Source organism: Zonotrichia albicollis, chromosome 6 (assembly GCF_047830755.1).
Source record: "Zonotrichia albicollis isolate bZonAlb1 chromosome 6, bZonAlb1.hap1, whole genome shotgun sequence".
Lineage (NCBI taxonomy): Eukaryota > Metazoa > Chordata > Aves > Passeriformes > Passerellidae > Zonotrichia > Zonotrichia albicollis.
The window spans coordinates 154784-160783 of record NC_133824.1 but is presented as its reverse complement, the minus strand read 5'-3'; the positions used below and the strand labels follow the sequence as shown (position 1 = coordinate 160783).

At 43.8% G+C, this 6000-nt stretch overlaps 1 long non-coding RNA gene across 1 annotated transcript; it reads left to right on the top strand.

Annotated features, from left to right (window-relative positions):
- The first annotated feature begins 321 nt into the window (after positions 1–321).
- Positions 322–4691, top strand: LOC141729307 (uncharacterized). The gene is made up of 4 exons (XR_012580657.1): positions 322–2852; positions 2956–3043; positions 3922–3991; positions 4089–4691. It is a non-coding gene; the product is annotated as an uncharacterized LOC141729307 (long non-coding RNA).
- Positions 4692–6000: the final 1309 nt, after the last annotated feature.

Below are 6000 nucleotides of genomic sequence, written 5' to 3'. Positions count from 1 at the left end.
GTTTTTTTGCCGTGGTATTATGTTTAGAAAGGCGCGCAATGGTTTTTACGGGTCGTAGCGCGAAGCAGCGGTTCGGATTTTAATTCTGTTGAGGTGGCTTTTATTGGCGTGAGCGGGTAGTGTTTGTTTCGGTGGGCTTTTGAGGTAGCGTCGTGTCGTTCATAGCAGCGGGTTTTTAATCTCGAGAATTGCATGTGTGTTTATCGTCTTCCAGGGCTTTTATTTATTTGGTTGGTTTGATTGTAGTGTATGTTTTATGGTTGCGGGTAATTTGGGAGACATTGTTTATGGTTACGTTTGTCTTTAGTCTTTGTGTTTGTTTCTAGGCGTTATTTTTATTTTGATATCTTGAGGCACTATGGGTTTATTCCGTTGGGAATAATATTTTTGTTGAAAATGAAAGTTTATTCGGTTTTGGGGCTTTTTTTGTTGTTGGTTTTTTTTTTTATTATTTTTGTTGTTGTTGTTGTTCTTTCATGTATTTGATTGTTGTTCATCGGTTTTATTTTGGGAATCTGGGTATTTATATGGTGGATCTTTTCAAGTAGTATTGAGTAGTTGTTTTCTTAGTTTTTAGACCTTGAGATTTTTTCTATTTCGTTAAGTAGTTCGGCTGTTATTTTTACAGAGGATTGGTTATTCTTTGAGTTAGTGTAGAGGTAGAATTTTGTTTATTTTTTTTTAGTAACCTTCAGGGTCAGTGGCACTGTTTGTAGTTTAGTAGGTTGGTTTGATTTCGTTTTTTAGTAGTTGTTGTAATTTGCTGTGCGTGTTTCTATAGGGTTTTCTTTTATCTTGGTTCCATTTTTCGGATATGATGAGAATTTGTTATTGAAAAGAGTGTTTTGTGGTTTTTTGGCTGGCAGATTTTTGGCTGTTGGAGGTATCTTGATGTTTTTCGAAGATATTGCTGGCAATTCAATGCTCTTTGTATTGTAATTTTATTTAGGAATTGGATTTCTAATGTAATATTATAACTACATTTAAACAAAACAGATGTGTGGAAATGGGAATAAACCTCTCTTGTTTTTATATATTTGATCTTTTTTTAAAATTTTACTTGTAACATAAGTTATTATATGTTACAATAAGATATTATCTTTTTTAATTAGAGTATTGTGTGTATTTATAGATATGTAGATAGAGAATATAAATATAGACACAACCCAACTCAAATATAAATATAGAAATGTGTTTCAAATATATGCAGGTATACATAAAATTTTTAAATAATTGTAAATATAAAATAACATCAATTGATACTACGCATAATACAAGTAATACTGTATATATCTTTTTTAGTATATTATAGGAAATAGATATAAAATAGATATATCAATTGATGTACTATACTTATAAAACAAATGATAGATATGATAATTATAATTATAAAAGTATTTTTCAAGTAGTTGAAAATAAAGGATGGTTTTGTTTTTCATTTGGCAAAAGCAGGGGTTTTAGTATAAAAATTATAAATACAAATAATATAAAGGTAGAAGTCTAAGTATATAAATATATCATAAATAGCTAAAGATTAATATAAAAATTAAAAATAAAGGAAAAAACAAGGTTTAGCAGTAGATATGATACGTAATTTAATAAATAATTTCTCTCTATTATTTGAGCAGGATACATATTATATATATTCTAAATATAATGCATCAATATAAACTAGAAATATAAATGTGTATATAGTCATGCAAGCTCTAAATATAACAATATTTCAGTATAGTTTAAAAGAAGGGTTTTCTGGTATTTATTTAGTTAGAATTGGATTTTTTTTTAAATAATAAAAGTATTTTAGAAATGTAGTTTTAAGCTATAGAAGAACTATATAAGAACTATACAATTAATAGAGAAAGATATTTATAAAAACACAGGGAAATACATATAAACAATAGGAATAGACAGAATATATTGTATAAATTACATGCTACATCAATGTTCACTATAAATATGCGTGTGACTATAAATATGAAAAATAGAAATAAAACTTTTATTTAAACATGGCTTTAAATCAAGGGGGCTTGTTTGACTCTTGCTCGATAGGAGGCAGGTTTTTGGCATTTATTTCAGAGCAGTTTTTGTCTGGGGTCGCCCCTGTTCTTTTTTGCCGCCTTCGCTGCCCGCAGCCCCGAGGCGCGCTGCGCCCCCGTCTGGGGCGGGCGGCAGTGCTGCCTCCTTGTGGGCAGAGCGCGGTACTGCAGCTGTGAGCCGACAGGCAGCCGAGAGGCCGCCGTGTTGGGAGTGGCGTGTCGCGGGTGTCTCGGACTGGCTTGACCTTCTCAAAATGGCGGCCAAAAAGGCGGAGAAAATAGCACACCCCGGTGAGTCTGCCCCCCTGTGTCCAAAGGGCGGTACTGCACCCCCCGAGCCAGCGCCTTGCCTCTCGCCGCTGGGTGCCGGGGGCGGCGGAAGGACGCGGCTGCCGAGCGAAGGAAGTGCGAGGGGCGGGAGCGAGCGGCATCGGAACAGGGCTGCAGCCCCCGGGCCCGCGCCCGCCACGCTCCAGGCGCTGGGAGCGACCGCGGGCCGGACAATTCCGGCGGGGCGGCCCCGGGCAGGCGGCGCAGGAGGCGGAGCGGGGCCGTGGCTCTCGCCGCCGTCGCTGCCGCCAGCTTTGGAAGGTCGGGCCGGGCGCCCGTCCCGTCCCGCCGGCTCCCGGTCTCTGTAAACTCCTCTGTGGCTTCGCAGGTCCGTGCTGGAGAGTGGGAGAAAGGGCCCTGCTGGTTGCCGTGTCCTCGGTGGGCAGCGAGCTCTGACCTTGGCCGGATGGGCTGCTGAGTAATGGAACAATGGGGATGCGCTTTTATGTATTTAGTGACCTTTACAGATTTCTCCCCCTGCTTCAGGTGAGCGTGCATCATTGCAGGCTTGGGATTGAGTGAAATGCGCTGAGGAAACCAGCTCTGGGGAGGGAAATGCTCTGTTAACATGTGCCTGTTCTTCTGTCAGACTCATCACAGCAGGACAGCATGAAGACTGAAAGTGTAAGAAGATGTGGAGGGAAAGAGAGAATCTGACAGGAGCATTGAACGCACAGGTGCACGAATTCTGCTTTTGGATTGGATTTAAACTCAGAAGTTGTAAGGAATTTGGGAAGGAGAAGGGACATTTCAGAAGGAGAAGGAGTTGTTGTTACAGTCCTGGCAAAATCTTTTGTTCTAGCTGATAAAAGAAGTTAGTTTAAATTAAAAAAAGTTTGAAATGTGGGGTTTTTTTCCTTCACTATTATATTCATTGGTGGTATATGGTGTGTTATTTCTTGGTATTATTAACTCTGTGTAAATTGTTTTTTGAGTGAAGCTAACTTTCTGGATGGGTTTTCAGGTAGGAATAGATGGTATTTCAGGTAGGATTAATTTCAATAGGTTTCTTTCATAGACTTCTCATAGGTATTACTGGGATTTTGGTATTGTTTACTGTATGTATAAACATACAGATTTGGTAGGGCCAGCTGGGCTGCTGGAGTTTTGGGTGTGAATTTATTAGATGGCTTTGGTTAAATACAGAATAATTATGTAAGTTAACAGCAAATGACCCAATTTATCCAGCTATGCTACCTAAACACAAAGTTTTATGTCTTACCAGTTTTCTGTTCTTCTGCTCCAAGTAGCTGTTGCAAAAAAGAAAGCACTGTTATTTTTGTGAAGAGTTTTCTTCTATAACAAGCCCTTTACTCCCCTTGAATCTGAGTGGCCAAACAGCTGCAGCTGTTCTGAGGGCTTTTACACCTGGGAGGATTTGCCCCCTCCCTTTTCCTGGGTGCCATGGGAACGAGAGGCGGGCACCATCGGGGGTATATTAACCCCAGCCTTGGCCGAGGGGCTTCATTCCCTCTCTGGGGTGTGCTGGGGTAGGAGTTCTCCTCTCATTTCAGTGAAAAGGCTCTTTCAGCTCATCTCAGCTTGTTTCCAGCAGGTGTTTCTGGGCATCTAAAGCAGCAGAGGCTTGGAAGAGACTGTGAAGAAAACAGCATGGAATACAGGGAGTATGTAGGTTCACAATTTTGGGTTTTGTGTTTAGGGGTGTTAAAGCACCTTTGTAATTTCTGGTTTTGTTCTTGGTTTGTTTTTTATGGTTTTTAGGAGGAGCACGCCTTTCAGAGATTCCAGGTTGTGTCAAGGACAACACTTTTTGCAGCAGATTCATCGTGTCTCAGGAGGGATCTGCCCAGTGTCAAGGATGATGTTTGAGATTGAGGCTTCAGGTGAGTTGAGGATTGTGAGTGGGAGAGGGAGGGTGAGCAGGTATCCAGTTAGGAGTTCTTGGGAGGGGGTTTGCAGGCAGCAGGGTGAGAAAGGGTGTTTATTTGTTTATTTGAGGGCCCCCCTCCCCACAAGGCTTCTAGCAGAGGCATTCCCATGTCTTAGAGCACACAGAGTCATCCAGTGCACTCACAGGAATGCCATTTAACTTTGCCTTTCTCTAACCCAGGTGCCAGCCCTAATAAAGGCCACAGCCTTGGAATCAGGATGAAGCTGGAGCCTGAGGGAGCCAGGCACACTCAGGAGAGGGCAAGTAGCTGACTGGCTGGGATTTGGCCCGCATAACTCTGGACTCATTCTTTGGTTTTGGTTTTCTTTATTGTAGCTGACCGAGAGGCTCACAGGCCATCACGAGGCTCTCTGAAGCAGACTCATTTCAGGTGCAACGTGGATTCCCATCACCGATCATCCAAAAGATAAGTTGGGAGGCACGGCCTGGAGATGGGGGCGTAGCAGGTTGGGAGTTCTTGGGACAGATTTAAAAATTAGCGGAGGGAAAAGCAAACTTGTCCAAGGGCCTCTTAGGACAGCTAAAGGGAGAGGCTCTACTTTTGATGGCAGCTTTCAGGCGGGCAGTGCAGAACAGCTCTGGTTTGTGTCGTGGTTTCCGGTGTGCCGTGTTCCCTAGTGTGTCTTTGGGGTCCCTTTTGCCTTCTTCCCTCGAGGCCCTCACGACAAGCATGATGTGTGGTGTTTGATGTCCCCCTGTTTGTCACGTTCTGTGTCACGGGTGTCTGCACACATACGGGTGCCGGAGCTGTTCTGCCCTGCCGCATGGCCAGCTGCAATGGGACAAGCCCTGGGGAGTGTAAATTTGTAATGGGGGCTGTACTTGGGCTCTAGATGCTATTCCTAGATGGATCTGAGGTCTTTGCAGCTTGTGAGTTATCCTGGTGGTGTTTGACACGTGTTCTGACTTTCTTTCAGGTGCAGATGCATTGCATCCATGGCAGAGGGTCAGAGTTAGCAGGTGCCGGGCCTTCCTAGGAGCAGGGTGAGTAGCAGACTGGTGGGGTTTTGGCCGATGGGGTGCCAAGATCAGGCACTGATGTTTGGTTCTCTTTACTCTAGCTGTCTGAGAGACACCGGCCCGGTGACAGCAGGACCTTCCCAGCTGACGAGGTGGCCTTTCTTTGCACCTGGCACGGACCGGCATCGCCAGATGTCTGAGAGATAAGTAGAGGGCTATGACCCACAGAGGGGATGAAGGCAGGGTGCTGGTTTGGGAATTACTGGGAGGGGTTTTTGAGTCCAATTTGGCGGTGGGGGGGTGTCCATGAAGTGGCCCCTTAGGCCCCATGAAAGCCAAGTCTCACCTTTGATCACAGTGCTGAGGTGTTCAGGGCAGAGCAGTCCCGGTGTGTCTGGTGTCACTTGTCTGCTGTGCATTATGTGTTGTTTGTGTATCTCCTGTCTTTTACCTTAGCACATTGAGGGGCCTGTCAGAAACCTTGGCATCATTGTTAGCATCTGTGATCTCTGCATTCCTTGGCCTGGCACCCAGGGCAGAGATGCAATTCTGATACCTGTCTGAGCTCCCCAGTCAAAAGTTCTCTCTTTGGAAGCATCCAGTCAGATGTCTTGTCAGGTCTTGTTCTGAGCTGTACGGACAGCTGTGCCCCACCTGGATCCATTATGGTGGATTAGGGCTTGAAAGAATGTGAGGGCAGGCAGAGGATTCTGACCATAGGATTCCTAGGCATCCATCTTTACTGTTCTTGGAATCAATCAT